Raw genomic sequence first — 26,339 nt, forward strand, 5'->3', positions numbered from 1 at the left:
AGTCAATGACCTGTACCTGGAGGCTGTCGATGCCTCAGGGGACACTGGCGAAAATCACCTTCCTCGAGTTCGATCTGGGGTCTTGTTGCTCCTGTGCCCAAATCGCACTAAGGGATTCTGCCTGGGCATATGGTAATTTCATGGGGTAAGGAGGTGCCTGATGGTAAACAACGTAATGACATTGATTTTATCAATCATACCTTTGATTAGATTTTAAAAGCAAAGGTACACTTAAGATTTTTTTTATGAAAGCAAAAGAAGTTATTTTTTGTGCATGAAATATTCAAAATGTAAAATGTTTCTCATCTTCGCTGAAAAATTCCTTCGCTCTATATTACTAGTGTATCTAAAGTAAGCTATATGTTATCAATAATACAATTCTAATTTTCACTTGTTGGGCGTTATTCTTGTTTATATGAGCAAAAGTGTTCTCTCCTTTCTGTAAGAAAAATACATTTGTTTATTTTAGGAAAATCACTGTTCTTGAATTAGTAACTGAAACATTAATCATTATTGCAGAGGTAAATGGGACATCCATTTGTAAGGTAAATATAAAATCTAATATATACTTAAAGAAATTAGAATTTTATGTTTATAATATATTTTTCATATGAATAATTATTTCTTGACATATAAAAAAACAAACTGTGATATGCAGATTTGCAAATTTAATTCCATACTTTATATATATATATATATATATATATATATATATATATATATATATATATATATATATATATATATATATGTATATATATATATATATATCCATATATATATATATATATATATATATATATATATATATCCATATATATATATATACATATATATATATATATATATATATATATATATATATATATATATATATATATATATATATATATAAAATTAAATTTGCAAATCTGCAAAATTATAGTTCGTTTATTATTTGGAGAAAATAATTATTCTTATGAAAAAATATTACTATAGATCATATAATATTTATTTTTATTATTAAGCACGTACTAGCATTTGTATTTATCTTCCAAAGTGGAGTATCATATACTTCTGCAGTGATGATTAGAGTTTCAGTTACAAACCCAAGAACTGATTTTACTTAAAAAAAATTAAAGTATTTCCGTTAGAAAAGATGAGAACACTCATGATTAAATATTTAAACACACATGCATTATATACATATACATAGATACACACACACACACACACACACACATACATATATATATATATATATATATATATATATATATATATATATATATATATATATATATATATATATATATATATATGTGTGTGTGTGTGTGTGTGTGTGTGTGTGTGTATGTTTGTGTGTGTGTATAGTATATATATACATATGCCTAAGGGAGTAAAAGAAGTGAGCGTTTCCATAAGAGAGGGAGCGGCTATAGATTTTAATGAGCTATGAATATAATCCTGTTGATAATTCAGTATGCTGAAGGAGTCTGCCTTTTTTAGGGGATCGTATTGTACCTCGGTGATGCCACCTGTTGTGAATGCCAGCGGTAGTAATGTTATAGATATCGTGCTTACCACATATGGAATAAGCGTACTGCCTGGGTTCAGGTTGTATTATGAAAGTAAGTATCATTGCGTATACTTTCTTAACATTCAGCTGTTTCCCTGAACAAGGGGTGGCTTCAAAAGAATAATAAGTCAGGGGTCACTAACACACCGTACTTTAACCGTGAATCGTGAATGAAACCCCTGTGCTGAAAACTTTAATAACGGTATTAGCTGCTTCACACAATTACAGACGTTCATCACATGTTAGTCATATCTTTCTATACGCTTTCAATACCTTTCTCCAAAACCCATCCTATCCCATATTTCCAGGCCTTTCTGGTCTTCTTCCCTAATATTTCTGAATTGAAATTCTGTTTTAGTCTCCTATCATCCTTCATCCTTTCCATTTGCCTGAATGATCTGGAAAACCTTATTTATTCTGTCACCTTCAGGGCTTTTTACCACTTCTACTGATCTTTACATATCTCATCTTTTTCAATGCTTCTTACACTGCATATATGGTTTCAACCTTCCTCTTTCAGATGCATTTGTCATCCAAACTTCAGTAAAGTAGAGTTGGCTCAACAACGACCTTACCTTGCTACCACGGCCTCTAGAAACACTCCAATTCTGTTCCTAATATTTTGCATACTTTGCTACCCTCCCTGCTCACCTTTCCTCGCATCTGACCATTATCCATTTAGTTTACTCCCAAACACCCTTCCAGATAAATCATTTCTCTAAATTCCTTTACAACTTTACCCTTACTGGTACTGACTCTCAACTTTCTCCTTTTGCAAACAGTTCCATTAGTTTTGTGGTTTTCGATCCTGTCCGAAATCGATAGTGTATCATCTCAACAGATATCTTTTATCTCACAACTTTGTTCTTTCATCTGCTGTCCTTTCTCTAACTTCTCATTACTCCATCCAGAAGAATACTGAACAGTCTCGGAAATATGACACAACCTCGACTCAGACCCACTTTTACATGAAACCAGACACTCTCCCTTTTATATTTTCTAAAACATTCTTTGCATCCTTAATTAAAAAATCAAATTGTTCTCAATGAATAATCTTCTGTACCATACATCCTTGAAATACTCCACATTGCATTACTATAAGTTTGTTCTAGGTATGTGCATGCCACATACTGATTTTTCCCTTTATCAATAGACTTTTCAACATAACATTTTCATAATGAACACTTGATCCACTCACCTTGTTGTCTCAACCCAAATTGTTCTTCCTTATCAGTTCTTTTGGCATCTGTCTTACCTTCCCAACCAACATCCTACCATGCACACTACCTGGCAGCTAAGAACCATTATGCAGTCTCCTTTATAGATCAGAACCATTGCTCTTCTCATCTAATCCTTTGGAAACTTTCTCTGATCAAGACATGTGTCACACAGCCTGAGCAGCCCCTCAATCATACTTCCAGCACAGTACTACATCATCTCACTTGTAGTTTCATTAGCACCTTCTGCCTTTCCATTCTGTAATATCTTACATGACATTACATTCCTCAGTATTCACTATCCCAAACACTATCCCCCTACCACTCCTGCAATATTCAGTGATACATCTCTTCTATCTCTCACCATCACTCGTCCCTAGACTACAATCTCTTTAAACATTATTTCTCCATTTGCTTCTGATTATCCTGAGATCCAGTTGCTCACTAACATTTCTTTCTACATTTACTTTCATTGGAAAACTAGAATACTTGCTCCTACTTATCCTTATATTATTATCAATTGCCATACATTTTTCTCACTTTCGTTTTGAATACCATATTCATATTCCAGCATACCTGTACATGATACACATTTCTACTGAGCAACTTTACTTTCAATTTTTCCTTTTTTCCCTTCAGTAAATGTTTAGCTAACTCATATTACTATTTATGGATTTTTTTTATTCTCCTTCAACCACAAACACACCCCTCTGATTGTGTGACTTGACTATGAATTTTGCACCTTCATATAAGCTCATCATAATTCAGTGTCTTCAACCCCAGTCCCATATTCATCCATTTTCTCCTTCTGTACCATCTTTACTTGCCAGCCTCTGTTATCAAACTTGCTTGTTTTATCATTCAAAACATATTCACGCCCTCCTCTCAAACTTAAACTAGTCACCTCTCTTTTCACCATTACTCCACTACCTTGCTTTCTGTACTATACCTAATCTAGCAGACTCTTTGCCTTACCATTTTCTTTTTCCCAAGTATGATGATAATGTTTTCCTTTGGAAACGATGTGTTTCCAGTGACAAAGTTTTGCCCAAATACTTCCACAAGGTCGTCTCCATTTCCAATACAATTTAGCAACTCAACATAAAACAGCAAAGCATTTTTCTTTCGCCATCATCTCCCCTTGCATTTAAATCACCGAGCACAACCACCCTTTCGAATCAGGCAAAATTACCAATCCAGGCACAGATTAAGATTCCCCAGAAAGTGCTCCTTTACTCTCCTTGCTTTCACGAGACGAGATAGAGGAGGAGGGCTCTGTGTATGCTTTGGGAGGCGACACGAACATTTGATGTGATGCTGAAGAGGCAGTTAATTGTGTAGGTGATTGAAACAGCTAATATTGCGGAAGTTTTCTGCACATGGAGTCACCCTGATTCAGCAATGAAAGTGTAATGAGACAATGACCATTGTTATTTTTTCTCTTGAAGCATATCTTTTGGAGATAACACACACACATATATATACAGTGTGTATATATATATATATATATATATATATATATATATATATATATATATATATATATATATATATATATATATATATATATGTGTGTGTGTGTGTGTGTGTGTGTGTGTGTGTGTGCGAGCGCGCGTGCATAAATGTATACGTGTATGTTCATATAACATGAATTTATGGTAATATAAACACACATGATTTTCCGTGGTCCTACAGTACATGCTCACCATCAAAGTTTTCCTTTTTATCCAAAGCAATTACGGCGCCACCTGTTTACATATGCCAAGGAAACCAAGGTAAGAAAATACTTTTATCAATCTCTTGTAATATCTGAAAGTCGAATAATTATTTTTTTATTCTAAATGTCTTTAGGGACTTGAGTGTTTTGTCAACAAAGAAAGAGGTTATAATAAAAATTTACAGAGGATGAGTAGGTGCCATTGACTATTTCAGTTTTATAAAGCAAGTGTTACTGTATTTAGAATCTGATTCCATAGGAAATGGGGTTATGGTAAATACAAGAATTGATAGGATTCGTGTTGAGATCTAGAGAGGTAAATAATTGCACTTTCACGTCTCCAGGTGATTGATCAAAAGACTTGCCAAACCAAATGTGGAAAGACATCGTAAAATGTCTAGATTGCTATTGGACAGCCAATCGAAGGTGAAATGAAAGATTAAGCCTAAAGTGAAACGAGCATATTACTTAATGATGTTTAACCCCGCAGTTTCAAGCCATGTACATTAGAATTAGAGAACAGTATTATTTATCTTCAAGTAAGACAAATAAAATGACTGTGCATATAGAGAGTCATTGTGGGCCATACTTAACTAACTTTGCTCTTTTTCACTGTTACAAAAACCATTTGGCAAAAAGCTCAGATCTGTTGCAGGCAGACCCCCAAGGCTAAGCAATACTTTTACCAGTTGAAAAGCAAAGGTTCTGCCAGTGATGGGCTGCGTTCCTTTCTCCTTACCTCATTCGCTTTCGTCTGACATTCCATGACTTTTCACATCAGGGTATAAAACGACTTAGACCTCAGCAATACGTAGGAGTTTTTGCGGATGATAAATCATGGGTAATTGTATATGGGACACATTAAGACGACTGATTAGGGGGAAAAAAGCTTACTCACATAACTAAGTAGAATGGGATTTGTTACAAGGTATAAAATGCTGTTGCTTATGTAATACCAAGTAACTGGAAGAAGGGTTTATGAAACTGGAAGGCAAGTGAAATTAGGTAATAAAAATGCTGGAAAGATGGCACTGAAAGCTGCTTCAACGTTTGAGTTAAATGCGGGAAAAGACAAATGGGACGATTAGAAGATACATGGGAACAACTGCAAAAGATATAACGATAAGTTATATAAGAACTTGGAACAGAGGCAGTGGAAGCTACTCGTCATGATATATAATATTAGTTAAAACTGCAGCGAAAGACGGAAAAGTATATATAAAATAGCTGTAAAAACTGCTCGTGGATCAAAGTATAAAACAATTGGGATAACTGCCTTTATACACCCCCTTCCTCACAAAAAAAAAAAAAAAAATATTCCCGAAAAATAAATCAGACAATTGCCCGAGATGAGCATGTCCGGAAGAATACTGCACTGGAAGGCACGGAGAAAAATATATAACAGCTGAGAACTTCACTGTATTGCAGAGACGTCTTTTCAATTATTTATATTAAAATGTCAGAGCCATTCCTTGTCCCATAAGAAATGTATTGTGTATTCATATACGTGGCAACTTAGCTTCAGTCAGGTATCTATAGAGTTGGGCAGAAGTACGCATGGGATGTCTCTCCTCATGTTAATTCACTGCTAATGTTCATTGTATCAATAGTAGCAATAGCAATGGAAGCAACAGTATCAATATCGTTGTAGTGGTGGAAATATACGCAGTGTTGGAATGTGAATGCTATCAATGAAAAGTTCTGCAAGATAATATTCCGTACTAATAAAACTTCATCTCTTTAGCACTAACATCTGCAACAGGCATTTTGCACTCGTCACCTTCAGTCTCGTACTATAACTCTCAGAGGTGTTCGTGGTACTTGACAGTAGCGACAGGAAGAAGAATTGGGCTTTTCTTCCAGTGGTTTCAGACAGAGGGATGCTGCGATAAACTTGAAATTAAAGATTTACTTACTTCGGCGCCATTGGGAGAGTAAGTTTGATTGTAGAACATAAGAATTCTCTTCAAAGAAAAGTACTGCAAGTTTCAGAACATAATGCTATAGCTAGATTAGATATTGCAACATACTGGCCATTCATGTCAGTGAGTGGCTCAAGTAAAATATAATGCCGACAGCTGAATTATGGAATTAGTAATGATTTAGAATGATCTCTATTCTGAATAATTATAAGGTCTGTTATTATTATAAAGGTTTAATGTGACTGAAGGATGAATGACACTGCAGTATGTGATGAAGTGATGAAAAGAAAAATGTAGTTTTTGAAACTAACGGTAAATCCGCAAATTCATTTTTTAAATAGATTATGAAAGCATCAGTCACCCCATCTTGTATAGCAATTTTCCGTTCACGATATTCCTTAATCGTTGATATAGCTATGGTCACTTTTATTTATCTTTTCATTTATTTGTTATCGTGGTAACTTTAGGATATAAATTAACTAGTGTAAATTCCATTTACTTAGATCAATTTTTTGAACAAGGGACCACTTTCTTAAGGATAACCCAGTTTCTCTTTGATTTCTTTATTGTGTATATTAATTTATCGATATTTATATTTAATAAGTTAATAAACTGTTTTGGAAAAGTATAAGGTTTAAAAAACCAGTCGGATTACTTTCTTTATTTAACACATTCAATTTTTCGATCTCTTCCTTTATTCCTTCTGTGATATTTTTTGCACAGGGGACAGTATTCTGGAGACAGACAAGTTCCTCTTTTAGTTTCGCAGGGAAATTCGCTAAATATCTCGTTCTCAACGGATGGTTCTGGTATACTACAAGGATTCCAGATTTTCTACTACACCATCTAGTGATGGAAACAGGTTAGTTAGAATCCTGCTTCAAAATCTCTTGAATTTCACATTTTATCCTTCAGCGTCTAATGACGTAAACAGATTAATAAGAATCCTTCTTAAATATCTACTGGATTCCAAATTTTCCCCCTCACCGTCTAGTGACGTAAACAAGTTAGAAAGAGTTCTTCTCGAATAACTTTTGGATTCCAGATTTTCGACTTCCCCATCAAGGAACGTAAACAGGGTAGTAAGAATCCTTCTCAAATAACTCTTGGATTCCAGATTTTCGACTTCCCCATCAAGGAACGTAAACAGGGTAGTAAGAATCCTTCTCAAATAACTCTTGGATTCCAGATTTTCCACTTCCCCATCTAGGAACGTAAACAGGGTAGTAAGAATCCTTCTCAAATAACACTTGGATTAAGGATTTTTCACTTTACCGTATAGTGACGTAAACAGTGTAGTAGGAATCCTTCTCAAATAAATCTTGGATTCCAGATTTTCCACTTCCCCATCTAGGAACGTAAACAGGGTTATAAGAATCCTACTCAAATAAATCTTGGATTCCAGATTTTCCACTTCCCCATCTAGGAACGTAAACAGGGTAATAAGAATCCTACTCAAATAAATCTTGGATTCCAGATTTTCCACTTGCCCGTCTAGGAACGTAAACAGGGTAGTAAGAATCCTTCTCAAATAACACTTGGATTCCGAATTCTCCACTTCTCTGTCCTGTGAAGTAAACAGGTTAGTGAGACTCCTTCTCGAATAACTCTTGGATTCCAGATTTTCTAGTTCACTGTCTAGTGACGTAAAGAGGTTAGTTAGTATTCATCTCGAATATCTCTTGGATTCCAGAGTTTCCAAGTGACTAGATGTAAATAGGTTATTAGAACCATTATTAATACCTCTAAGATTCCAGATTTCCTTTTCTCAGAATCCTTCTCAATTATCCCTTGGATTCCAGATTTTCCACGTCACAGGCTAGTGACATAAATAGGTTACTTTAGCAAGAATCCTCCTTAATATCTCTTGGATTCCAGATCTTTTGCTTCACTGTCTACTGACGTAGACAGGATAATCATAATCCTTCTTGAATATCTCTTGGATTCAAGATTTTCTGCTTCGCCTTCTAGTGACATAAACATGTTAATTAGAATCTTAGAATCCTCCTCGAATATCTCTTGGATTCTATTTTCCACTTACCCGTTTAGCGACCTAAACATGTTAGTGAGAATTCTTGAAAATCTCATGGATTCCAGATTTTCTACTTCGCCGTCTAGTGACGTAAACAGGTTACTTAGAATCATTCTCGAATCTCTCTTGTATTCCAGGTTTATCACTTCACCATCTAGTGATGAATACAAGTTAGTTAGAATCCTTCTACAATAAATCTTGGATTCTAGATTTGCCACGTCACTAGGCGTAAAAGGGTTAGTTAGAATCATTATTAAATATCTCTTGGATTCCAGAGTTTCAGTCCTCAGAATCATTCTTGAATATCTCTGGGATTCCCGATTTTCTATTTCCCCATCTAGTGACATAAGGATGTTAATTAGAATCCTTCTTAAATAACTCTTGGATTTCAGATTTTCTACGCCACTAGACGTAAACAGTATAATTAGAATCATTACCAAATATCTTTTGGATTCTAGATTTCCTTTTCTCAGAATCATTCTTAAATATCTGTTGGATTCCAGATTTTCTAAGTCACCGTCTAGTGGCACAAACAGGTTGGTTAGAATCCTTCTTGAACATATCTTGGATTCCAGATTTTCTCCTTCACTATTTAGTGATGTAAACAGGTTATTGAGAATCCCTATTAAATATTTAGCAAATCCAATTCTTCGATCAGTTGTCTTCTATCTTTATTGTCTTTCTCTTCAGATTTTCTTCTTTGGGAATCTGAAGGGTGCCTTGTCTCATCCACAACATTGCATTTTCGGATTCCAATTTTCTCAACCAAGTTTTTTTCATAGATTCCATAATGCTATTTTGTATCTTCTTTAGTGTCTGATAGACTATATTTCTCATCCACATTTAATAATGAAGACAACAATATGTCAGGGGATATCCATCCTAACTGTTTAACAGACTGAGTTCTTCATTCAGATTCTATAATACTGTAAAAAAAAATATAATTTGTTGGCCTTCATCTCTAAAGTCTGAGAAACAGACTTTTTATTTCAGGATGTAAAAATTCAGTTTGCATCCATGATAATGTCGATTGATTACTATTTTCTTACAATCTCTAACCCAAGAAGTCAAAAAAACAGTTCACATTATGTAATGAGAGAAGGACTAAGTTTTCTCATCCAGATTTTCTGCCTGTGGATGTCAAACAGTCATTTGGTATCCATCTTTAATGTTTAATGGATTAATAGTCTCGTCCAGATCTTACCGAAGTAAAAGAAAAATCAATTGGCATCCATCTTTATCTTTTCACTGCTTGATTTTGTCGTCAACGTTTCTACTTTAAGATGTGAATAGGTCATTTGTCACCCTTCCTCAATCCTTAATATCTGAAAGACTGATTAGACTCATCCAGATTTTGTCATGCTGTAGGAAAAATATCAGTTGACATCTTTCTTTAATGTCAAATGGTTTAATGTTTTTATCCAGGTTTTCTAAATTATGACGTCAGAAGGCAAGTTGGCATCAGTCTTTCATAAATAATAATGGTTAATTCAGTAACATTTTCTGCATTACGAAGTCAGAAGGTCAGTTGTAATGAACGTCCTACTTCTGCCAGACTGATTTTCTCTAACAGGCGTTAAAAGGAAATTGGACTTAGATATTTAATGCCTGATGGATTAATTTTTCATTGCATTTGTCTATTTCACCTTTTATTTCTAGGTGAAAAATCCATGTTAAATCTTGAGCATCTTTTTCTCACTATTTACTCATATACTGGCTAATAAATTTGGTAGTTGTTTGTTAATGAAGTTTCATAGATGGGGTTCACTGGCCTTCTTTTCCCAAATGTGTCATTTCATCCTGTAAATAAAACCAGGTCAGAAGAATCATTGTCCAACTGGTTCACGTATTAATTTTTCTATTTATAAAATAATATTTTTATTTATGAATTCGTTAACATCTTATAATTGTTGTATGTTTTTTAGATTCAATAATCCTAAAACTAAGCTGCGGGGAGCAAACCGTATAAACATTTAAATAGAGAAACGTTAAAATTAAAAACTAATTTCATTACTCTTAATGTTACATAAGTGTCTATGAACAAACAGATGAATATGGAAGGAGCATCTTGATGGAATAAAATCAATGATAAGCAATTATAGGGCTTTAAACAGACACAGACACACACACAGAATTTTTAAATTACATTTTGATTATATATATATATATATATATATATATATATATATATATATATATATATATATATATATATATATATATATATATATATATATGTATATATATATATATATATATATATATATATATACATATATACATTACATATATTATATAAATATATATATATGTATATATATACTGTATATATATTGTGAAATCCCATACATTCTCTTCCGTTAAAGTGCTCTTATAATGTTTTCTACTTCACAGGAAATAGTCGTAAGAATCATGATCTTCGAATGGCGATGTAAAAGAGGGGAAGAAAGGAAAAGAAGAAGCAGCTATGTGGATTAAACTCGCTAATTTCACATGATAATAAACATTAAATAATGAGCAAAGAAAGATGAGATGTTTAGCTCGTAACGGTTTTCTTCGGACATTCAAGAAATGAAAGGCATCAGTCATCTCACGTCAAATGTTACTTTCAAGTTGAACCACTGAACATCATTGTCGTCTCAACATAGTGTCCTCGTCCAATTTTTCCTTCGCGTCTCACCCAGTTTTCTTTTGTTTTTTGTTTATTTTTGTTTCTGTTTTTGGCCCTCAGTTTAGAGAATGGTTCTTCGACTGAAATATGTGACTGTTTCCCAACCATTTCAAGAGCCTGTTAGTGTACCAGTTATTGATCTAACAACTATCAATAAGGATCTAATTTCTGATACAAAGAAGTAACAGTGTGCTATGTATAAATCTTTAGGTATTCTTTAGTTGCAAGTGTAAGTTCACGTAGTGTTTGCATTGTCCTAGTTGCCAGTAGCAATGTCATATTGGCTCTGAAAGCTATGAAAAAATATATGGCTTCACGAATACCGTGCCTTGAGAATCGTTTGAGTGTCACATGTCCTTTGTGGACATATTTGTGTCCGTTTTACTTGCCTTATTGTCTGTACTTAGAACATTAAGGCTCTTTTTGTTACAAAATCTCACTGAGTCTGAAGACACTGCTTTTAGAATTCTTAGTGTAAGGTATTCCTTATGTATTTGCAGAATAAAAGCTTGTTTGTTGTGGTCAGTGGATTGTAGAGCCATTATCACCTCCAGATGGGAAACAGCAAACACAATTGCCTTAGAGTTTTGCTGCAAATAGAGACAAGTTTTTCAAGAGGGTTTAGATGTAACCTGAAACCATGGAATATTATTGTTAAACGGGTTATAAAATTTTGTATGACAGCGTACTAAAACATGGTGTCACGCACATTATTTTACAGTGATTTACACTATCTTGAGATTTGAAGTAGTAATGAAAATTAAAAGTTATTCAACGTACGCTATAACGGTATCCTATGGTTTCAGCTTATCATAACTCTCTCTCTCTCTCTCTAAACACACACACACACACACACACATATATATATATATATATATATATATATGTGTGTGTGTGTGTGTGTGTGTGTGTGTGTGTGTGTGTGTGTGTGTATATATACAACGACCTGGTCCCACCTTTATGAACTTTGCACGGTCTGTCTGTTGCTTGATTTTTAGTGAAGTCTTTACAAATCATATGTTGTGGAAGTGGTTTTACTTTTCGTTACTGAATAGTCAGAGCCTCCCTGCATCCACATAGTTTAATAATGATCTAAATATTAAATTATTATTAATTACTTGGCTTTACGATAAGCATTACGATGGAATAAGGGAATTGCAATCACCCTCACTTAGAGTTAGTTTGGAGCGGTTGTCAAGTTTATCAAGTGTTAAATTTTTGATCGACAGTATCTGCCTTAGATACTGTCTTTAAAGACACGCGTTTGCACACTCACCTATGTTTGGGTCATGTACTCTGTTTACAAATCTGATTACCTCTTTTCCAGACATCTACTACCCTCCCTAAACCTGAAACATTTTACATTTTTCTTTTCGAATTAACTAATCAAGTTTATACATGACTTGACTAATATTTCTATTCATACAAAAGTTTTAGTTTATCAACCTAGACTCAATGATGTTTCTTTCTAGCACATTATTAGAATAGACTATCTTTTTTGTCCATGCTCAGTTGATTGTATGATTGTTTTCACTAACATGGACAAAAATCCTACCGTACTTATCTTACACGTTTTTTTATGCTGTTTCATCCTCTTTTCCAATGTTTTTCAAGTCTGGCCCAAATAAGTTATTGCAAGACATAATATGTGTGAATATAAAAATTTTAAGGTGACTGGAACAAAAATTCATCTATATATATATATATATATATATATATATATATATATATATATATATATATATATATATATATATATATATATATATATATATATATATATATATATATATATATATATATATATATGTATATAAATATGTTTATAATATATATTTATATATATATACATGTATGTATATACTTATCCATATATATATATATATATATATATATATATATATATATATATATATATATATATATTTTAGAATTGTTCAAGTAATTCCGTTAATCTTCATCCCTGAATGGATATTGATTCCTAGGACATTCTAGCAATTTGAAATAGCAACAATAATAAATTATTGCACAGTTGGGAATTTCTTTCACCTTATGAGGCAACTGGCTCTATTCCATGTTACCTGGTAGTGTCACAATTGCTCCCGGGACCCCAGTGAACAAGGTGGCGAGCATGGCTGCAAGGACCTAAAATCAGTACAGTAGGACTTTAACTTGTCAAATTTCACACCTTTTCCTTTAATTTAACAAAAGGTAGAGCTCTTCTAGATTCCGGATATTTGTGAAAGAAGTGTCTCCGCGCGCGACTTATATTGGCTAGTGTCAAAAAATCAGGAATGACAAGAAGTGGAAATGAAACAAGTAAAACTGCGAAAGAGAACATGATAAACCAATTTCCAATTGTCTCTTTTTTTTATTCCAACAGCCATGAAGTTTATGGTAAAAGACTAATCTTCTCATTTGTAGTAGTGCCTCCGATTTACCCTTCAAGTAACGTTCACAGAGAGAGAGAGAGAGAGAGAGAGAGAGAGAGAGAGAGAGAGAGAGAGAGAGAGTTTTCGTGAAGATAAATCCAAAAGTATTTAATTATTCATATGTCCGACTGCGTATAATGAACAAACCTCGATTCGTTTACCAACACTTAAATGAAAAGAGGCCAGAACAGAATAAATAATTTTCCGTCAAGAAAATATTAATGACTCCCGTCAAAAACTTTAGCCAGTTGAGGAGAAAAAATTAAACTGACGCGATAATAACTTTAAAAAAAAAAAAAAATTAGCTTCCTCCTAGAAGTGAAAATAAAATAAAGAAAATCAGAATCATGAAAAGCTCTCACTCAGGATAAATGAAAAAAGATAATTTATATATATATATATATATATATATATATATATATATATATATATATATATATATATATATATATATATATATATATATAGAGAGAGAGAGAGAGAGAGAGAGAGAGAGAGAGAGAGAGAGAGAGAGAGAGAGAGAGAGAGAGAGAGAGAGCTTTGATGAAGACATATCAAAAAGTTACTTAAATAATCATATGTCTGACTGTGTACATAACAAACTTTACCGCAACACATAATTAAAAACAAGCCATATCAGCAGAAATAATTTTCAGTCAAGGAAATATTGAAGACTCGCGTCAAAAACTTGAGTCACTTAAAGAGAAAAATGAAACTAACGCGCTATTAACCTTAATAAAAAAAATCTTAACTTCTTCCTGGAAGTGAAAATAAAATAAAGGAAATCGTAATCATGAAAAACTCTCCCTCAAGACAAATGGAAAAAGATAAATTACAGCAGGTTCACAAACAGGAAGCAAAGCTGCAAGGACTATCTCGATTTCCACAGCGTCACGAAGTAGCGAGGAAGAGGGACGTGAGATAAACAATGGGAACATATTTACCATTTTCATTTAACTGTTTTAAGTCACTTCACATTTTTCAAGAATGATGAGAGAACTGAGTAAGGGAATGAATATAGTAATTCATCTGGGTTCTAACAATGAGTGTTTTTTTATCATTTTGACTTTAGTTGTCGAACATGTTCTTGCTGTCGGCGAGCACTTCAGTTCTGAGAGATATGCTAGTGTTATTGTCATTCCTGTTTTATTCCAGTTAATGGCAAAACGAGTTTTTGTTAATCATGCTCACAAAGATAGTGGTCTACCATTCCCCTCAGAGCTATGTTCTACCCTTTCTTCCTCATCAGTTATTTTCTTCTTTTCTATTTTGGCACTGAGGGATAACGGATGAGGTTCGAATATCCTACTCTGCACATGAAGGACTTCAATATCCTTAGCCCTGAAAGGTTGAAAGCAAAAAATGCAAAAGGGGGGGAGCGTTGAAGTGTTGTACTATGATGACCATAACTATAATTAGTATTATTTTATTATCTAAGTAGATGAAACCTATTCCCATGAAACAAGCCCACAGGGGCCATTGACTTGAAATTCAAGCTTCCAAAGAATGTTGGTTTCAACCTCCCACCGCAGACCCCACACTGCAGCAGTAACGATCATGATACAGAGCCAGTGATTATTCATCGCCCTGGGGGAGACGCGAACCCGAGACATCTGAATGGCATGCCACGACACTAACCACTATACCAATTTGAAAGTAACTAAAAAGTGCAAAAAAAGTCTACCATTGAAGGTAAAGGAAAGGATACTTACAGTAGTTAGCAGAACTCGAGGACAATTCAATACCGCGTTGTCATTTTCCAGGCATGCGAGAACTGAAAAAAAAAAAATTAATCAGTGTCTCTCTTTAGCGCTTCCTGTTTTGATATAAAAAGCTAAGGATTTTACAACACACACTTATCGAACACCCAAAATCGTGTTGCCATACGAGGGCAGGGCAAAGTTGTAATCAAGGGCGTCAATTGGTGGGGGCCGGGAATGGGGGCACTTGCCCCCCTCAAGACACTGATGGCCCCCTGAAAACTTGGTTTGCCCCCTAGCCTTTGAAATAATAATAATAATAATAATAATAATAATAATAATAATAATAATAATAATAATTATTATTATTATTATTATTATTATTATTATTATTATTATTATTATTATTATTATTATTATTATTATTATGTGGGTGGATGTGGCACACCTATTTGGTGCTTTATAAACTCAATACAGCTCTTATATGGTTTCAAAATGCTCCAAATGGTGCATAAATTTCCAAAATTTTCTCAGGGGTGGTTACAGCTGATAGGGCCGATTCTGCCTGCTCCCCACCCAAACCATATAGGTTCTAAACCTTTACCCCCTGCCCCCAGATTAATTTGAAATGACGCCACTGGTTGTAAACATGTTTCGATGTCAACCTTCTTGCACTCTGATGCCCTTCCTGTCAAAGCAATGATTTTTTTTTTTATTTCGTTTCGTTGAAGATAACAAGCAGCTTTTCGTGTGAATGCCGAATTTTTCCACAGGTCTTCAAATCTCTGCCTTTATCTATCCAAGATTAAAGGAACGGAGAATAGAAACAAATATAAAGACTTACACCAGATAATTTATGGAAGAACAGTTATATGCGCTTATAATGTGAATGAGCATGATGTGAATGTGCAAACGGAACATATCTTTCTGAGCTCTTTGCATTAAGCAGATATGCTATATATATATATATATATATATATATATATATATATATATATATATATATATATATATATATATATATATATATATATATATATATATATATATATATGTGTATATATATATGTGTATATATATGTGTTTACATGTAATAACATATATATATATACATATATATATATATATACATTTACATATATATATATATATATATATATATAATATATGTTATTGGTGTAAGTTTTATTTAGTATCAATGATACGTACTACACAAAAAATAAAAGCACTAAGTGATTCATGATAAAATAATGTAGAGCAAAGCAAATCCACAACTATGCGGTCTACTCCTAAAACTATTCAATACAATAATATATCTATACAAGCTTAATTTGGTTTAAAAAATACCTACCGACAATATTCTTAATATCGTATTGCACTAGTAAAAAAGAAATAAATATAGTCATCACCCGATTATCCACATTCGTTCAACAGTTGATAACGCTGCGCGTGCAGAATAGAAAAGAATATAGAATTTATGGCAGAAGGCCAAAAGCTGGGACCTAAAAGATCATTCAGTGCTGAAAGGAAATTTGAAAGGAAAAGGTTACAAAGGCGTAACAGGAGGAAAACCTGGCAGTTACACAATGAAACACTTGTTAGAAGAGGGTAGAAAGTAAGATGGAAGAGAAAATATGAAAGGAGGTACAGTAAAATGAATGAGAAGGGTTGCAACTAGGGACAAAGAGAATTCTTAGTTACGCAGCTCACAGGCATAAGCACGTAGAAAAAGTTAAGTATACCTTAGTTTAACCAGACCACTGAGCTGATTAACAGCTCTCCTAGAGAGGGCTGGCCCGAAGGATTAGATTTCTTTTACGTGGCTAAGAACCAATTGGTTACCTAGCAACGGGACCCACAGCTTATTGTGGGATCCGAACCACATTATAGCGAGAAATGAATTTCTATCACCAGAAATAAATTCTTCTAATTCTTCATTGGCTGGTCGGAGAATCGAACGCGGTTCCAGCAGAGTGCTAGCTGAGAACGATACCCACCCGTCCAATGAGGAACTATAAGCACGCAGAGAAAGGGTTATTAGGGGGTGGGGGTAACTGTAAAGGAGTTTCTGGGCGGGAATGTGGTGGGAGGACTTCTTGAGAGCTTTCGCAAATGCTAAAATTACTTTGGTTAAATTTGTTTTACTTTTGTTTTTTCACATTTTATTGAAGGATAATAACTTGTAATGAAATAATTATGCACAAAGCAAGAGAGAGAGAGAGAGAGAGAGAGAGAGAGAGAGAGAGAACAACATTCGATACCATGTTGAGAACCTTCCCTACATACGGTACCTATGACACACACACACACGCACACACAAACACCTTCCCTCTCTCCATTATCCTTTCTTATTTTTTATTTCTTGGTGTTTTGTCAAAAATTCCACTACATAATATGATGGAAAACCAATAAAAATGATAACGCACGAGAGAGAGAGAGAGAGAGAGAGAGAGAGAGAGAGAGAGAGAGAGAGAGAGAGAGGTTTTATGGTTGTCATTGGCTTGAGTGAGGAACCGTTTGAAAAACCATGACGTCTCCCACAGGAGATTTCATGTTGGAAGGCAGTTTGGTATGGTTAACCTCAAAAAAAAGGGTGCTGGACTAATCTCTACCTAGTCCAAATTACCCATTTTTATAAGAGTGAGGATGAGAGAGAGACACCCTCCCTTTCGTTGACTGGGAGAGGGTGCCCGAAGTGCAATCATTTGTACCCTGCCTGACTCCAGCCTGTACTTCGGCCAAGGTGCCGCTTTCCCCTTTTGGGGCTAAATTCCCTCCCTCCCTTCCCTCCTTCATTTCTCGCTATAATGTGATTCGGATTCCACAATAAGCTGTAGGAGGTCCCGTTGCTAAGTAACCAGTTGGTTCTTAGCCACGTAAAATAAGTCTAATCCTTCGGGCCAGCCCTAGGAGAGCTGTTAATCAGCTCAGTGGTCTGGTAAAACTAAGGTAAACTTAACCTTCCTTCCTTCCTTCCTTTTATAAGGAAAAATCACAACTAGACTTAATAGGTAGATGTGGCAGCACAACCACCATCTTCATCATCATAATCATCGTCCTCGTTTATTTTTGAAGGGTGGTTCAAACTACGACATCAATAGTTTATCAGTTACAGGTGATAGTTTTTTTTGATACTTTTTTTAATCTATGACGTATATGTTTTTGAAAAAGTCGTTTGTTTCTTCTTAAATGTCACTTCTATGATTTTTTTTTTTTGCGACAACTTTCTGAATATTTTTGCGTCGTGTATGCAGAGGTATTTTCCAGTAACTTTGCTAAATATTTTTTGGTTCTATTAATATAAAGTAGTTAGTTCTCATTGTTCCTAGATTATTCTTTCAGTATTGTATTTAGGAATGCCCTTTACATTGACTTTCTATGCTCTATCGTGTAAAACATGTCAAAACATTCTGCATTCAATAACTGCTTTAATACATAGCCAAATGAGTTATTGTTTCACTACTTGGTAATTAAATCTCTTAATAGCTTCAATAAATAATTTAGTACGCCATACAGAAGGCTACAGTAAACTAGACTTCCGATGAAATAGTTATATACAATAAATTTTAACGTCTCCTCAAGTGTAAGTATTCCTTTTTGGAGGCTACACTTAAATAATTTCCTATTTTCGCTGAATTTAATGTCTGACCTGTCATATTTAGATGAGCATCTACTGGTAATATGACATTCTTTGGTCTTAACTGAGTGCACTCTTATGATTATTGGTAATGTTTATCAAGTAATTAATTAGGTAACATTTTAACCCGTACTAATAATTTTTATTTTTTCAGTTAACCGAATTACCTTCTTGTTCATACTAGGTAATTAATACTTTCGATTTTAATATCTTAGTTACCCATAACCAGATAGAACTGTGTATCATCTGCAAAAGCTGTATATTTTCATAACCCACGACAATTCGGCAGCATTACCCCTCTTGGCAGTGTTTGAAGACTGACGGCATTCGCTTCAAACCTTCAATCTGTATGAATGAAATTGCCCTGAAGTTATGCAAAATATTTTTCATATGAGCAGGTGAAGCCCTCCAGCTATACTGATTGCCACTCACGGTTAGGGTTAGCGAAGATTAGCATTCCTTTTTTTTTTTTAAAGCATGAATGAACGCAGCCTCGATTTCTCCATACATCCTAAGCTTCAGCTGGACATAGTTGCTTTCTTTGAAAACTCCTCAAGTGCCTCGAAAGATTTTGTTTCATGGGTAAACCATCAATAATTGATAATCCTCGTCTTGCGAGAAGTCTTCTCTGCATGGAATGCGTTTCTAGAGTGAAGTTTTGGGAGTTTGTCAAGTCCTAGGATAAGATACGTTAGTTTAGGTTAAGTTGGATATGAAGGCTTATTACGTGCCCAGTCAACTGTCTTCAGTTTCATTTTGTTGATATTACCACTGATGGAGATCAAGAATTTTTCTATAAACTTTTACCCATCCAATATTTTGAGATTGACTAAGATTTTATCGATTTGTCGATTGAAACACTAACCTCAAGACATTAAAAATAGGGATCTTTACTTTTACTTAAAAGCATTTTTACCTTTGACTCAAATTACCTCATTCGCGAGTTTCAACATATGTAGCGAATGACACACGCACACACAATACTCTGATTATTAACAAGTCCTCAAATTTGATATGGAAGCAACCTATGAGCGTTGCGGAATATCAGACTAAGTAAAATAATCACAAGTAAAGTGTTATTCCTCACTTTGTTCCAATTAAAATATACTATTTAGCAATTTAATGTTTATTCTGCCTTAAGGATTTGTTTTTAACTGGCACCTTCTGTGAAAAGTAATCTAATGTCACTTTGTATTAGTGTTCACTTCAGGCAAATCATCCTTTTGCTATAAATACTAATTACCTTAATCACTCACTCCTTCCATCGAAGGAAGGAGAATTTTCTTGACTATGCTCTCATGAACATTCTCCCAGTTGTCCCATATCTAGATATTAGATTCATTAAAAAATGATTTCATATATATAACTTAAAAACAGTATATTTGCTGCAACTAGCTGAACAAGTTTTTAACATTCTGTAACTATCAACAGTAATGCAAAGTTTACTTTAAGCTTTGTTTCTGTTGCATATTAAATTAAGCACTTGTTTCTGGCGATACTAATTTTAATGTTTCATTAGAACAGGCTCTTAATGGTCGATATAAATTTAATTATAATTACATCCCAGTTTTAAGTTGTTTACACCTGGATTCACTTTAGACTAATAATTCTAAGTTTTCATTCTTGTTCCATGAAATTAAAGGCTATTGAATATTAAATCAAAGTTTAGTTCTTAAAACCAAAAAACTTTAGTTTCAAAAAACTTTAGTTTCAGACATTAGAACACCATAACTATTTCCTTATATACTATTACCAGCTAATGGTACATATGAATTGACTGTCAAATTCCTATACTAAAAAGTTAAGGCACCTTTATTTCAGTCTCAGCATTTTTAAACCCTATACAATTTAAAGCATCTGTTAAAGGTAAATGGCTCAAGTTTTGAGATTAATTTAATTATAGCAAGAATACAGGCTGGAAATTTGCTATTACCGGTAAAGGTAAGAACGCTCATATGGACATGTGCATTATTTAATATTTATTGAAGTGTCATAACTGACTACACCCTTGCACCATCAATACACTACAACTTGTGGTTTCAGTTATCAGTAACGCCAGGCTCCATTCTCACCTCGTTAAGAACTATTGTGGAGTAAATGCAACGGACAAAGGAGTTCTTGGATAATAGAGGTATCTGCATTGTCTTGAATAATTCCGTTCCTGTAAACAACCTGCAAAACAAAATACAGCAGAAATTTGTTGTATAATCTTAAAGACCTTAAACCCAAGATTAACTCAGTAAATTAAGGCTGTTAACTAACCTGCAAAGCAAAAAAACTGCAGCAGAAATGTTTGTTGTATAATCTTAACATAAAACCTTAAACCCAAGATTAATTCAGTAAATTAAGGCTGTTAACTAACAACCTGCAAAGCAAAAAAACAGCAGCAGAAATGTTTGTTGTAATCTTAATATAAAACAGACCTAAAATTCTTATATCAGTAAATTAAGGTTCTGTTAACTAAAGCCTTCACAATAGCTCCAATTTTCTCCGTTACAAACCAACCACTTAAAAGAGCCTCTGACCAGAGCAGCATTCAGAAAAAAAATATATGAAGCCTTAAATCAAATAACGTAAACTAGTTAAAAGCCTTAAACAATAGATCCAATTTTCTCCAATACATACCAAGCACAAACCTTCACCCAGAGAAGCAGCATTAGAAAAAAAATCTAAACAAATGCCAGCAAACAGGAACCAGAGGGATCCAAAAGAGCTAACAAGCGAAGTGACAAGGAACGACCGTGTACCTTAAAAAATACACCAGAGATTCCGAAAAAATGGATTTTCCTGGGCTGTTCAAGTCAAGGCAAAGCATTTAGTTACTTGAACTCAAGTGACTCGTTCAGCTCTAACATAGCTGGAATAAACTGTCAACTCCACGACTGGTATATGCTTCTTGACTGTAAAATCCATAGCTAATCAGAAGTCAACAGTCTTCCAACTTTGATTATTGGTACAGGCTTACTGACTGTATAAAATCCATAGCTAGGCATAGGTTTATCTATTGTATAAAATCCATAGCTAGGCATAGGTTTATCTACTGTATTGTATTAAAGTGAAAATGTAGGGCTGTTCGTTGCCTCCGTCACATTACTTGACAAGCTTTAAATTATTGACACCTACAGTAAGTTACTTTAACGAACTGAAAACAATGAAGATAATTTGCATTATTTATTAATTATTGACACCTACAGTAAGTTACTTTAACGAACTGAAAACAATGAAGATCATTTGCATTATTTAATATAGTTTCAAAACTCAGAATTACAGGATTTCAGAATTTAAAGTATCTTATGAACTAAACTACGTTAAATCTCAATCTTCTGACCAATGCATTACCAAAAAGGTGTGTTAATATCAGATTTTCAGATGCAAAATAAAACAATTACTGTCGAACTTTGGAAATTAGATCTCTTTAGAACAACAAAAGTAATGTGAGTGATTAAAATCTCTAAATATTCAGAAGCTTATGGTTAAATTACTCCCGTACTATCTTATACCTAAAATTTAATACAAAAATTATTAAAAGTTGACAAAAATGGCAAGGTTCTAGAAAAGTAGAAATTCTTTAAGCAGCCACGTTACTTTTAAATCTTAAAATCACAGTCTTCATCAGATTCGTTAACTAAAATGGTTAGACAAGACTGATAAACTTAACACCTGAAATAAAAACTATTGGTTAGTTTGAACCCCCCATGCACCTAACCGCCCATAGGTCGTAAGACCTATGGTACAGGGCATAGGAGGCCCTCCACCCCTACAGGGGCACCGCCCCTGCAGGGGTGGAGGTAAAAAAAAAATAAATAAAAAGTAAAAATGAAATTTATACCTCACCTTTTTTTAAGCCAAACCTGAAAGGGAAGAGTCCATTTTTGTTCAGCTCGAGACAAGTTATCCTGGTTTTTAAGCATTTTGACATCAGTAATACAAGTTTTTTTCAGTTCCACTGGTTGACATTGCGAAAATCTGCAAGACGAAAATTTTCATTCTAACTGTATATATACATTAACTTTCAGAAAATTAAAACTAACCTAGTTATTTCTTGACAAGATTCAAGGTAAATGAAAAACGACTTTAAAAAAGGGGCTTAATAAAAGTCAGTGATTTTAATAAGCACTTAACAGTTTCATGGGGCACTATGGATTGAATAGCCTTATGGGCTATTAGGATCTCCTTATTCTTAAAAGTATTGAATTTGTAGCATAGAAATAAATGACCAGTGACATGAGTGAAAAATATTTAAGGAATAATGCTTTTGACAGCTAACTCTCTATAGAATATATATTTCATAAATTCATCGTTGCCCACGAGTAGCATGTATGATATTCACATTTTTATCGTCTTAACAGTAAAATATTAAGGGAAGTATGACTAAATATAATTATACTAAGATCTGACTAAATCTAAATATAATTATATTAAGATCTGACTGAATATAATCATACGAAAGTCTTTAAGCAACCAAGTCAACGTAAAATGGAAAAAAGGCTAGTTCAGGAAATTAAAAACAAAATGAGCCTATTACACCAAGCTAAACAATGAGTAACCTAACCGGACTCACGAACCAAGACAAAAACTTCACTGAAGTTACTAAATTACGCGTACATAAAAATATTCAACATACCTAATGAAACTTAACCCTCGCAAAGGATAGGAGAGACTCCACGACTTCATTAGAACATCCAACAAAACACCAACAAACACCCGTCAGTTCAACAAGTATGAAATTACATGCTTCTCCTCAGGTAACAAAGTGTTGTCCTTACAATGTAGAATACCGTCACTGAAGAGCCCAATAATAAGTCGTTTCCGAAGCGTAAACTGAGCGACTAATGGAATCTTCTAGCTGAGAAAACCGTTGCTGTGACGTCACCATCAAGGATCATGGAGTCGCCTTCCAGCCAACATGGACGATTAAGGGAAAAGACATCGACATCCTCGATTTTTGTTTAGAGGGAGAACTTTAAAAGGTCTGTTGGTGCATTCACGCTGACTTTGATCCTGCGTTTCATGATTTCTCGGTCATTTGATAACAAAGTTAACTCTTTTTCCAGTAACAGAACGCTTTTATTAATAATTTACCTAACAAAAGAATGAAAACTCTTGGGTGTATTAAGTGAAATAGTTGCGCAAAAAAAAAGAAAATTAAATACATACTTCGTGTTATATTTTAAGGAATATAACCAAAGGAAGTTTTATTTCAGTCCTTCAGGCAAATTTAATCGTAATAATGAGATACACACACACATACACACACACACACACACACACACACACACACACACACACATATATATATATATATATATATATATATATATATATATATATATATATATATATATATATATATATATATATTACCAAAGAAAGTTTTTTCAGCTTGTTCTATCAAAGTAAATGTAATAATGATATATACTGTATATTTATATATATATATATATATATATATATATATATATATATATATATATATATATATATATATATATATATATATATATATATACACACACAGGCACAAATTGGAATTTTTGCAAAATGTAGAATTCTTCTAATTTACGGATATTTAGAAAGATATGTCTCCTGGTAGGCCTTATATTAGTTAGGTTGGACTGCCATTCGGAGAAAAGGTGTCAAAAATCAAGCTTAAAAAAATATGAAAGCAAAACATGCATATCTACGAAATTAAACGTAACAAATGAAGCTCAAATTTCTGTCTTTTTATGCTAAACTGTAATGAAGTTTATGGGGCAAACCTAATTGTACCAAGAATAGAGTGACTTCGGTTTGTCTTTCAAATTACCTTCTTTGGAACTAAACTATGAGCATCAAGCGATAGAAAGAGAGAGAGAGAGAGAGAGAGAGAGAGAGAGAGAGAGAGAGAGAGAGAGAGAGAGAGAGAGAGAGAGAGAGCTTTGATAAACAGATATGTATGACTGAGAATTTTAATAAAATCTTCGTGTAAGAAACTTTGCCGCAACCCAAAAATGAAAAGAAGCTACAGCTTGGGAACTACTCTCAGTTATGAAAATATTAAAGAATCGTGTAAATCAAACTTTAGCTAGTAGAAGAGAAAAGAAAACTGACGTCCTAATTACTTTAAACAAAATGTTTAAGCTCTTACATGAAAGTGAGAACAAAATAACGAAAATAAAAGATCATTAAAATCTCTCAGCCACAAATGAAACCAGACGATTGATAATCATCCCAGGAAGCAAACAGGAGGCAAGGTTCCAAGAATTATCTCGACCCCTACTCTATCCCAGTTGTCGGAGGGGAAGGGGGCGGTGTTAGTGCCGTCAGTGCATCTCACGTGATGCACACTAGGCATTACAAAAGGGTGTTTACAGCGTCCATTTGGCTCTTAGATGTATCCGCTTACTGTCCTTATACATTACCTTCAGTCTTGCTGCCTTACTTTCATCTCGTTGTCCAAAACCACTATCAATTCTTAGTGCAGTTTTTGGGTTTTCCTCCAGTTCCATCTTTAGACCTTTGTACCTCATCTCCTTTATTTTCAGGATCTCCAACTACTCCATCTCCCTCTTTTAACTGTATTAAGAGCTGAATGCCAGAGAGTACCTTGGTACTTGACTTCACAGCCTGAATTTCATAAAATCAAATCAGATCAGATCAGCTAATACGTAGAATTCAACTACTGAACAGCAAGGAAGAAGCGACGTGAGATGAACAATGCCAATTCATACTGTACGATTTGGTTTACTGTATTACGTAACTCACATCTTAAGAAGAACAAGAAAACTAGGCTTTTGTACGCAGGTAATAAATCATGACAGTACCACGAAAGATTTCTATTCTCCTTCTCATTTCAGCTGTCGGATGCTTTCTTTCTATAGGGTGGGCACTCAAGTTTTGAAAGACATACAGAGGTCATTACCATTGTTTTGATTCATTTAATTAAAAAGTGTGGTGGTGATAATCATATTCCTTCATAGCTATGTTTTACCCATTCTTCCTTACAGGTTATTTTTTTCTTTTGTATTTTACCATGCGACGTTCATATGTATTACTTATATTTGGGATGCCATTTGCATATTAGGGATTGCTGGACTGACAATTTAATGTCCTTAACTGGGCAGGGGTAGAAGCCAATCTGAAAAGAAGGAAAGCAGGGAAGAATGTGATATAATGGTAAACACGAAAGAAGAAAGAATAAAGGCTTCGAAACTGGCACTTAGTAGAAACCAACAAAAAGTAAAACTCTACTATTTGGAGGTGGAGGAATGAACGTTTCCGGCAGTCAGCAGAACATGGAGATAGCTCATATCACTTAGGAATATGAAAAAGGAATCACTGTCTCTCTTTAGAGACTCCTGATTATTATCATAAGCATAATATTTCGAACAAGCACTTTTATCGAGTCCTCACCCTCTTGTTTCGGCACCACGTTGCCACTGTGCTTTGATATCGACTTCCTGGGAGGTGCTGT

At 34.0% G+C, this 26,339-nt stretch overlaps 1 long non-coding RNA gene across 1 annotated transcript; it reads right to left on the bottom strand.

Annotated features, from left to right (window-relative positions):
* Positions 1-20,844: 20,844 nt before the first annotated feature.
* On the bottom strand, positions 20,845-23,709 carry LOC136837377 (uncharacterized). Its single transcript, XR_010852677.1, has 3 exons — positions 23,511-23,709; positions 22,721-22,852; positions 20,845-21,058 (listed from the first exon to the last, which is right to left on the bottom strand). It is a non-coding gene; the product is annotated as an uncharacterized lncRNA (long non-coding RNA).
* Between the last annotated feature and the right edge of the window lie 2,630 nt (positions 23,710-26,339).

Source organism: Macrobrachium rosenbergii, chromosome 59, assembly GCF_040412425.1.
Source record: "Macrobrachium rosenbergii isolate ZJJX-2024 chromosome 59, ASM4041242v1, whole genome shotgun sequence".
NCBI lineage: Eukaryota > Metazoa > Arthropoda > Malacostraca > Decapoda > Palaemonidae > Macrobrachium > Macrobrachium rosenbergii.